General features: G+C 33.6%; 1 long non-coding RNA gene across 2 annotated transcripts; it reads left to right on the forward strand.

The window, feature by feature from the left end:
- Positions 1-77: 77 nt before the first annotated feature.
- LOC148271189 (uncharacterized) lies at positions 78-7162 on the forward strand. Of its 2 annotated transcripts, none has more exons than XR_015825178.1 (3): positions 78-182; positions 2623-3234; positions 6618-7162. It is a non-coding gene; the product is annotated as an uncharacterized LOC148271189 (long non-coding RNA). The 2 variants fall into 2 exon arrangements; XR_015825179.1 differs by having other exon boundaries at positions 119-182; positions 2608-3234.
- The last annotated feature ends 4276 nt before the right edge of the window (positions 7163-11438 follow it).

Raw genomic sequence — 11438 nt, forward strand, 5'->3', positions numbered from 1 at the left:
TAGTTTCAGAATTTGACAGCCATATAACATCAACTTTTGATTCATTATTGTCTATGGTAAGTTTTGTATTTTTATCTGTGGTTCTTCTGTCAAGCGCCTTGCAGTACGGTTCGCATATCAAAGATACGTAATTAATAAATTACAATATTATTTGAGGATTAGACTAAGATTTACAAGGAAAAGTGAGTAACAGTTCCATTACATAATATAGAACATGTGTTTCATTTTAGCATCACAACAGGCTAGGGGTGGTATTCTTCTCTACCTCCCACCCCCCTAGAGAGTGGTTAATTTGAGGATATTTATTTTTTACATGATACTAATTTTTGCTTTATGGCCTCACTGATGATCAAACACCAAATGCTGTATTATTATCTTTATTCCGTTTGCCAGGTCTGTTGCCGTTCCGTCCGGCTTCATTTTCTTTTGGTTTCGTAATCAGTTTGGGTTTTGGGCAGGCAGGTGATTAACCTCCCGTGTCCTAGGTACTTGGTAGGGCTGCTACTTTAAGGCCTAGTGCCGTGCCTTTGGTTTTTCTGTCAGGGTTTTTTCCTATCCCTTAGCTAGAGTTGCTCAGGTTTTGTGGCGCCCGAGGTTCGTTATTCGCCCTTACCTCTGTTAGCTATGTCCCGAAAGACACATTGTCCAAGGTTTACGACAAGGACGTAGAGTTCTGACTTGATGGTATTGTCGCAAGGGCAACATGATGTCGCAGATAGGTACATCCTCCTTTCAGCTAGGAAATGTTCCGCCACGGTTGAACCACCACAAATGACTACGGAAAAAAACCAAGATGGTTTGAAAATCATCATGTTTGATTTCACGTGTTCATAATAGACTGACTGTTCGATCAGGAGTTTATATATTATTAAAATTGAATATTTGTAAATATAGATATATATATATATATATAAAACAGGATTTATAAATATGTAATATTCTCATGGATATTTATATGTGTGTATATATATGTTCATATGTTTGTATGTGTATATATGTGTATATATGTATATATGGATATGTATGTGTGCATGTACGGGTATATGTATCTATAGATATGGATAAAGATATGATATAGATATAGACTTAGATATGGAAATGGAAATAGATATGTTAAGAAATAATGTTTTTAATATAATGCTTTGTGCCTATTAAATATGTACACACTTACTCCGGTTTTGTATTTTTTTTTTTTTTTTTTTTAAAAAGAAATATTTGCGTTCTTATGATTTACCCAAATATTTAATTTTGAGGGCCATTTTCAACGAGTTGTAAATAACTCACTATTAGAAAATGGAATCAAGTTGGAGTAGAGTGGGATTCGAACCACGGACCTTTGGCCCGTGAGTCCGAGACACTAGCCACGGGACCACAACCCGATCAACATATTTATTTTTTATCTTATAATTGCGATATCATTTACTTATTTTATGCTTTTTTTTTTACATTTTTCTAAATCTTATTTGCCTGGTGAGTCTTGTAAATTTCTTTTATTTAAAAATGTTTTAAAAATAATAAAAATGTAATATTGTAAGGAAATAATAAATAAAATAATAATAAAAAAAATAATATTTATTTATTTGACGTTTAATCATCAGTGTGGCCAGATATGAAGCGAAGCGTAAACGCGTGCTAAAAATAAAAATCCCCAAATTAATCACTCTCTAGGGGGTAAAGAAGATTCAGAATAGTAAAAAGGTCCAATTACGCCAGGGTTAGGAAAAATCACATTTAGTTATTTCTTGCTCCTGTTATAGAGTCGCCCATACTGACAAAAATCATTCTAAGAATATCAATCACGAAGTTAGCTTTAGTTTCCAGCAAAACCATGGGCTGAGTTACTCAGGTAGAGAATTGCAAGCACAGCTAAAAAACGTTCGTTACACGTGTATTGTTAAACCACAAAGGAAACTAAAAGTTTGCCTTATATTGGTTTGGTATTCCAATTATGAGAAATAATCATTATTTTATTCATATTTAAATTGACATTGCTTATCGAACACACGAAAATACAGTAACTTCACAAATTGAATAAAGAATACTATGAAGTGAATGTAAATGCTGGCGGTGGTAGAGAAGGGCGAGTGACGTGTTGCGCGCCCTTATATAGGCGCGTTGGGTACTGCGCGCATAAACAACAAAACCTTCTCGTTTCTTACTCTCTGGTCTCCACATTATTTTTAATTAGTTATACATAATCCATGATAACGTTGCTACATAATTTATAAAGGCTGGTGGGGAAATATTTTTTGTACGGCTGCACAGGGTTTTGAACCGATGTTTAGAGTAAGAATACACTCCACCGGGTTGGTGAAGGACTGTTATATCTGCTGTTATATCATATATTGTTATATAGAAGGTAAAGGGCTCTCGGGTGGAATGCGGAAATTATAGAGCGATCAGCCTTTTGAGCGCTGTTGGCAAAATGTTTGGAAAAATACTGATTGATTCAGCAAGAAAAGTTGCTTATGTCTCCATACAAGGGAAAAGGCAAAAGGGTGGAAAGTATTTTCGTGTAGAGGTTTTGTGTTTTGGCATTTTTGTTTTATTTTTTTATAATTTCAACATATTTTGTGTATTTAATTTTTTTTATTTCAACATATTCAGTATATTTTATTTCAGATTATAAAAATATCAATAACTTTGTATTAGCCGAAAGAAAAACAATGGATATAGCTTCATCGGATATTAAAGTTGAACCGGGACTTTGCGACGCAGAAGGAGGTATTTTCCATACTTGGGAAGAGGTGCCGTATTCCCATAGAAGTAAGGAGCTAGGTGTTGCTACCGTTAAGGCTGAACCGGAGACTGGCGATATAAAAGGAGATATTTTCCATACTTGGGAAGAGGCACGGTGTTCCCACAGAAGTGAAAAATCAGGTTTTCCTTCCGTGAAGGCTGAGCCGGGGACTTGTTATGCAAACGGAGATATTGTCTATACTGGGGAAGGGACGCCAATTTTCCATAGAAGCGAGGAGCCAGGTATTGCTTTCGTGAAGACTGAACCGGGGACTGGCGATGTAAAAGGAAATATTCTTATTACTGTAGAAGAGGCGCCATGTTCCCGAAGAAATAAAGAGCCAGGCGTTGCTACCGTGAAGGCTGAACCGGGGACCAGCATTGACCAGCCTAGGACAACCAGTGATCCAATTATTTTCACTAAGATAGATATTGATTATCCTGACATTAAACAAGAATGTTTGGATTCATCTAGTAACGAAGAAATCGCCTCAAGTAAGTAATACTTCCTTTCATATTATCTGTTCTGAGATTACGTCTGTACACTATTGATGAAGCGCAGAACACACGAGGGCATTGGAAGCAAAAATAGCAGACTCACGTTTTGGTGTTTTCGAGAAAAATAACAAAAACTGCCACACTAATGCCAAAGAGAGTCTTCATGTTAGAAATGTTAGAATAAATTAGCTTTAATAGAAACACGAATTCAAAAAACTTTCTTAATATTTGTATGGCACGGCCAATTCGAAAATTTAAATCACAAGCCTGTCGTTGGTCGAATAAAATGGCTGATGGATATTGCTATGCTTCCAAACACTATTTTCAAACCATCAGAAGTATGATTTCAAACTACATTTGCAACTCAACTCCTGATTTTTATAAACATAAATTTGATAAACTACAGAATGACATAACCAAATAAAATATTTTTTTGGAGGTTGCTATCTTTGCTTCCAATGTCCTCACATATACTCCTATTGTCTAATTGCTGACATAAAATTGTGGAGGCGACAGAGTTATATAGTTCATGTCTTGTTTCGGAAATATTACAACAATCAGTGTTAGTGTACGTAACAGCTCTCGGTTTTTAAGACGCATGCTGTTCAAACTTATGATTAACCTACATGACTGTGACGTTCTTACCATCTTACTGTTTTTCCAATAATTATAATCCAGTGGACTTAACAACACTTTTTTATATACACTCAGGGTAAGTCTTTGTTATTTATATTGTATTTGGCAATCGATAACACACGTAACACTAAGCAGGGCTCGTTTCATACTAAATTAGTTACTTACCTCAACTCCGTTCCCAAATTACAGATGCGCCCCGTGTTTCAGTACGTATTACATATACGTATGTAGTTTAATTTATTGTTGTGTTATATGAAAGACATAACCCCTACAATATATCACAAACAAATAATACAATCACTAAATCCTGAACACAAAGACAACTCAAACAAATACAAACAAGTACAAGACAAAGGGATTTTGAGTATTATTCAATTAAAATCTATAACCTACTTCCACTATCTATTAAAACAATTAGTAAGGAGAAAATGTACAAAAAGGCTATAAAAAATGGATAGTGGAGCTAGGTAGAAGTAAAATGGATTGTCTCATTCGCCCAAACCAATTTTGAATCAACCGCTCCACAAATGTATAGCTTATGTTAGGTTTTTGTTATTTTCATTGTGCGATTTATAACATTGATAATATAGATAAACATATACTCGTATACCTAGTTTTTAAAACTGTGACTATTTTGTTAATTATCTCTGTTTATTAAGTAAGTCTTCTTTGTTTATTATCTAATGTAAAAACATTAAAAAAAAGTATATTGTTAAGTGTCCTCGGCACGGGTAACCCCAGGGAGGTCACATAATTTTTAATATTAATTATGGTTTGTAAGAGAAAAAAATGAATAAATAAATAAATGTTGATGTTTTTTGTAGATATTACTTGATTTAGAAAAAAATATAAATAAAATTACCAATAAAACTTCTTGGTTTAGTTTTATCATCATCATTCCCTTTTCGCACCTAATGGTGCATACGGCTCTGCATTGGTGTAAAATCGCAGCGTATATATTTTTTTCTTGTTACATGAAGGTAAGATGATCAGTCTTACGTTTCAGGTGCCAGTCCTGGGACTTTAACATATTTTAGCGTAAAAACACCTTTTAAATCAATATTTTATGCCAACCATGTCAGGAATTAAACCCGAGACCTCTTGCATGGTAGGTGAATGCGCTAACCATTACACAACCAGGCCGGCACGAGGACTGGGCAAATTCTGAAGATGCATTTTTAAACTAGAGCGTTCGTTGGTCAAAATCAAATAAAAGTGAAACTAAGCAAAGAAGTTTTATTGATAATTTTATTTATAATTGTATCTAAATAATTATTGTGATTTTTTTATATTAAAAGTGTTATTCTAAGAAGTTAATGTTAAGATTAGGTTAGTATGAAATATGTCAATTCAACTGATCTGATTACTTTGACTATGGAATCTAAGATTAGGTGAATTAATACTATAATGTGTTACAGCAACTTCAATAAACTCGTAAATGGCATTTATAAAAAGTCCAACACGCCACACATTATCTTCAGGAGAAACATTAAAGCACTCAGTTTTCGTCTTCCGGCCAAACTTTCCAAATCAAGAGTTCATTAATTTCATTCCCTTTCAGCATCTAATGGTGCATGGGACTCTGTACCCAACCACAGCGTATTTCGATAATTTCGCTACATAAAAGTAAGATGATCAGTCTTACGCTTTAGGTGCAAGTCACGGGGCTACGAAATATAATATTCTTGTGTAAAAAAAACACCTTTCGTAATAAATTATATTCTATATCAGACATGTCGGGAAGAACCTCTTGCGTCATAGGCAAATGTGCTTACCACGAGGCAGTCAAAGTCGCAGTTTAAAAATTCAACCGTAATAATATTGAGTTCGTCATTAGGGAAAGGTTGAACCATCGTTAAATCTAGTATTGTACTCAAAGATGCTTCTGATAAATAATACAGATAAACAATATTATAATTTAATTCCAAAATGTGGTCGTCCATTTACGATATCCAAAAAAATGTTTTTTTTCTGTAAAAAAATATTAGCGTTCCTACAATTTAACAATATGATAATAATAATATAAACCATTTTTTTTAACAAAAAATACAATATCATTCAAAAAATACAATATCATTATCTTCTACATACAAACTTAGGTGATAGATTTCTCTAGATTATGTCTAGTCTGCCTAACTAGGTACAAACTGTTTTAAGGCAGATATTTTTATGCAAAATAAACAATAACATGACTACCTAATAGTCAGTTTATTATCCAGTTTACAATATTTCATTATACCATTTACCTTTGGTATTTAAATTTTGGGGGCCATTTTTAACGAGTTATAAATAACTCGCTAATAAAGCATGGGAATTAAGTTGTGTTAGAGTGGGGTTTGAATTACAGACCATCCGTGAGTCCGAGACAATAGCCACAGGACCACAACCCGGTTTGAATTCGTTTAACGCAAATTTATTAGATCCATTGCGTACCAAAATGGTTTAGTCAATACTCTCGATAATTATTTCGATAGACTGGAATTTTTTCATATTTTGGTTAGAATTTAGGAAAACTTTAGCTTCATGTTGGTCAATGGTCAATGGTCAATGGTCTTAAATAAAATTCTTTCCAGTAAGACATAAATGTTGATTTTTTCCAAAGCACCAATGATTTATTTATAATTTAATAAAACAGAATTATAGGGTCAAGTCCTGTTGTCGTCTGAAAAGTATTAACACCATGTGCTTTTTTTGGTTTAAAATTTGTTATTGACACGACTTTTCATATTTAATTTTTGTTTCAGGTTTACAAGCAAGGAAGAAAGATGTTTGCCTTTTAAAAACTCACAACTTGATTCAAACTGGTGAGAAACCATTTTCCTGCTCAAAGTGCCAGTATAAATGTGCAAATAAAGGGGATTTGAAATCACATATAATTAGTCATACTGTTAAGAAAGCATTCTCATGCTCAAAGTGCCAGTATAAATCTCCACGTAAATGTAATTTAAAGTTACACATGTTAACTCATACTGGAGAGAAACCATTCTCTTGTTCAGAATGCCATCATAAATGTTCACAGATTAGCCACTTGAAATCGCACATGTTGACTCATACTGGTGAGAAACCATTCTCATGTCCAGAGTGTCAGTATAAGTGTTCACGTAAAAGTAACTTAAGGTCACACATGTTTTCTCATAGTGGTGAGAAACCATTCTCTTGTTCAGAATGCCGTCATAAATGTTCAAAGATAAGTTGTTTGAAAGTACACATGTTTACTCATACTGGTGAGAAACCATTCTCATGCTCAGATTGCCAATATAAATGTTCAAATAAAAGGGATTTAAAATCACATATGGTTATTCATTCCGATGAGAAACCATTCTCATGTTCAGAGTGCCAGTATAAATGCTCACGTAAAAGTAATTTAAAGTCGCACATGTTCACTCATAGTGGTGAGAAACCATTCTCATGCTCAGATTGCCAATATAAATGCCTCCAAAAAAGTATTTTAAAATCTCATATGTTAACTCATACTGGTGAGAAACCCTTCTCGTGCTCACAATGCCAATATAAATGTTTGAATAAAAGAAATTTAACAAAACATATGTTGGTTCATAGTGGTGGGAAACCAATCTGATGCTCAGACTGCTAATATAAATGTTTACCTCGAAATACTTTAAAAACTCACAAGACTCATACTGGCAACAGAATAATATTTTCATTCTCCGATTGTGAAATCATATTTTTGCCATAGACATAATTAAATTCTTTATTCATCATATTCTTGAGAAAGTTCTCACCGCGAAATTGCCTAAAATTATTTATAATAGTTAGCGAAAATTATTTTCTAATTTCGAGGGTGACGGGTGATAGTCCAGGAAGCAGTGCTTGGTTAAGCACAAGCTCTAAGATATTCTGGACAAATATGTATATGAAGCCTTTGGTTGGCTCGCGAGATAGGACTCGCGCTGAGGTCGCACAAACACCACTTCCTTCTACTTTCACGGTTTCAACGCACGATCGACTCTATTTTCACCCAAAATTCTAAAAATAGCTCATATCCTCGTTGCTCCACCCCATTATCATGTTTAAACGTTGGGTACATTTATTTTCGTATTTGGCAAACTGACTATGGCCAATCGATCCTAATCCCTGTTAATATGGCCTGTTCCAATTGTGTCAATCACTCGACCTTTTCAATAAATTAGCGTCAATTGAATTCACAGAGATCTCTTAGAATGGATCACGTATATATAATAGGTCAGGCAGGTGTTGTTGACGGACATTCATATAATTTTTCCCATTTTCCATCGGGTGTCCCTCAAGGTAGCCATATAGGGCCTACGTTCATGATATTGGGAATTGCTTTTTTCTCTCAAATTATATCATATATGTATTTATGTAACTTATAATATTTAACAAAACGGCCAATAATATCAATTACATTTATAATTTTAATAACAGTAACATCAAATTTGTACAAACGGCTCCTGACTGATCTGATTCGCACACACTCATAAACATACCCTCACACACCCATATATATATACGTATTTGTATTTGTATGTTGTACACCTCCTTTTTTTCTGTATTGAGCTGTATGATTGCCTAAAATTATTTTTAAAACCCGGATTTCTTCCGCACTTATATATTTTTTTTAGTTTACCCAGAAAAAAATATGTTCGTATGTAATATTACAACTAAATACAGATTTTATTTAAATATAATACATTAACGTTTCCCATTACATAAAAGAAAACACAATTCTTGTGAACATTATGGGGAGTGACGTCTTACAACAATCTGTGTATTATATTTTTTAATTAGTAAATATTTTCATTATAAAATATAAATTTCAAAAAGTATATACTGTGTTTTCAATCAGTGCTACAAAAAAAATAATTATTATACAAATTTTGACCCTTTTTTTAAATATTGCTTCGTAATAGTTTTAAAACTAAAGTTGCGAATGAATCTTAATTCTTACAAAATTTATAATTATAATGAAATTACTCTTTGTCGCTCAAAGTGGCGCCGATAGCTGAAAAACTGAAAAAAAGCAGGATGAGATGGTATGGTCACGTCATGCGTAGAGATCAAGACTATCCAATAAGAAGAGCGCTTAACATTCCAGCTAAAACTAGAGGTAGAGGCAGACCCCCAGCGACGTGGTGGTCTACTATTGAGAAGGAGTTGGAAGCACAGAATTTTCCCATTGTGACAACCCAGGACAGAAGATCCTGGCGCTTGCGCACAAGGAGGCCCCGTCCCTGGATGAACTGGGATATAGGGGCAGGGAGAAGAAGATAATAAACTTACTCCAGAACTTAGGAAACTAAAACATGACATTAAGGATCGCTTATAAATATGCTTCGGTTGGAGTATTATATGCACCACGGGACGTAGGTAAGGTAATTGTTTCCTTGAAAATTTTTGCAAAAAGGAAAAATCACAAAACCCGTTGATAAGCTGAGCTGTACATTTAAATGAAGAAATATACAAACATATCATCCCGCCGTTTTCCCGTAAGCGTAGGCAGAAAGGATAGAACGCTACATCACTCTATCTTTGCATACAGATCTCGCTTCCTCTACATTCATACATCTTCTCATGCACGCGCGCCGGTCATTTCGACATTTGACATATCCATAAAGCAAAACTAAAACATACAAAAAAACAATACATTCTTAACAAAATAGAGGAAGAAAGGGGAGATCCAACAAGAATGTGGAAGACACTAAAAACAATGGTAAAAAATAAACCAGTAGATATAAATGACGATTTACAATTTCCGGGAACCAACATAAATACTAATCTAGCTAACTCCTTCAATGAATAGGTATTTGGTGTCGAGTATTAATGAAATTCACAATACTACAGAAAAAATGGACGAAGAAATAATACAGACCAGAGACAACATTTTTTTAAACCTTTTTTATTTTAATAAAAAGTTAAAGATGTGTAGCTGCAGCGGATTCCCACCCTATTAATTAAATGTGTTAGTTGTTAAAATAAAATAAATATTAAACATCTTTGTTTCAACACTTTTTTACCGACTGGTCACACGAGCTTTATGAATGTATAATTGACTAATGGATTCTACTATATTTTATTTTAACAGTGAATACTAAATATTAGATTGAACATATGGAGCTGAACAGTTTTAAAAAAATGTCATTTAGTCTTATGGAAAAGTGGGAAGTGAGATGGATACGATCTTTAAAACTATACAGGAGAGGACTAAAAGAAATATGGTTAATTGGTTATTTATTAATTAAAATTTAATGGAGCTTGAGTAGCTTTCAAACCGGTTAAAAAGACAGTTGTTTCATATTAATTTTATTATGACGAATAACCACAAAGTTAGTGCATCAAACAATAATTATGGATTATTTGTTTATATACTTTTTGCACCACGGGAGGCCAAGAGATCTAATTACAATGGTAATTTACAGCACAGACCACCCAGGCTTGAAAAATCACACTTAGTTTTTATGTTCTTACCGGATATCCAACCCGGAACCTCCTTGATTTCTTATCTTGAACGATACGCTAATCCTCAAAACGTTTTTATTTTTATTTAAATGCTCAATAACAAAGAATCTGGTAATTATGCTGAATATAAAAATGTAAATGGTTACGCTACATTAACTCTATGTGCACACATTTATATATGGCACATTTGCTAGGATGAGGCGTTTGGATTTATTTGCTACCTACGGGGCCCTGGTAAAGATGTTGCATTTACCTACCGTGGGTACCGATATTGTTGCGGCGCCATAATAACGACTGAACTGGGCGTGTGTACCTACATGTGATTTTCATATTCTCACCGCAATTGTAAAGAACATATTTTACGATCAATAACTATTAAATCCACTGTGTTGTGTAATTTGTCAAGTGCCCCTCCTTCCTGAATACAAGATCGGATGTAATCCTGATTGCCGCGACAGAAGTACCAGTCAATAAAGGTGCCAAAACCCAGAATAAGGTAAGTGATTGCAGTCATTGTATTTAGGGTTCTGTGGCAAAATAAATAAAGGATAACGCATCCCGCGAACCAGCATTTCAAACGTACATCTGCTAACGGGCAAGTGGCGCGATCATTATATATCGCATGTCGGCAAAAAAAGTGTCATAACAATAACATCTGTTTTGATAAAATGTGATTTTTATGATTTTTTAATATTTACCATGTTCTACAAGTTTTATAATTGAAATTTTATTTACAAATAGATTGTTTATTTGCATATCAAATGGCTTAAAATATATTTTTAAAAGTATTTCTTTTAAAGTATCTTTCAAAAAAAAAAAGAAGTACTCGTATGTTATGACTCTTTTTTTGGAGTAATTGTGGGTAGTTAAAGAAATTATATACTTTTGAAAAGATGTCCAAACCTTTATTTTAATGATAAATACAAAATACGAAAAAATAAACAAAATCGCTTTTTTTTTCTAAGTTAACTTTTGCTTAAACTCATAGTCAGTATGGCAGGTAAGAGTAATTACAAAAATCAAATCTTTGGATCTAAAACAGGAACTTCTTACTTAAAACATAATTTTCTAAACGGTACCGTAAAAAATAATTAAAAAACCATAGGTTGTAAATTTGAAACGAGACCTAC

The sequence above is a fragment of the Micrasema longulum genome, unplaced genomic scaffold, assembly GCF_059751315.1.
Source record: "Micrasema longulum isolate JH-2025_06_02 unplaced genomic scaffold, ASM5975131v1 h1tg003036l, whole genome shotgun sequence".
NCBI lineage: Eukaryota > Metazoa > Arthropoda > Insecta > Trichoptera > Brachycentridae > Micrasema > Micrasema longulum.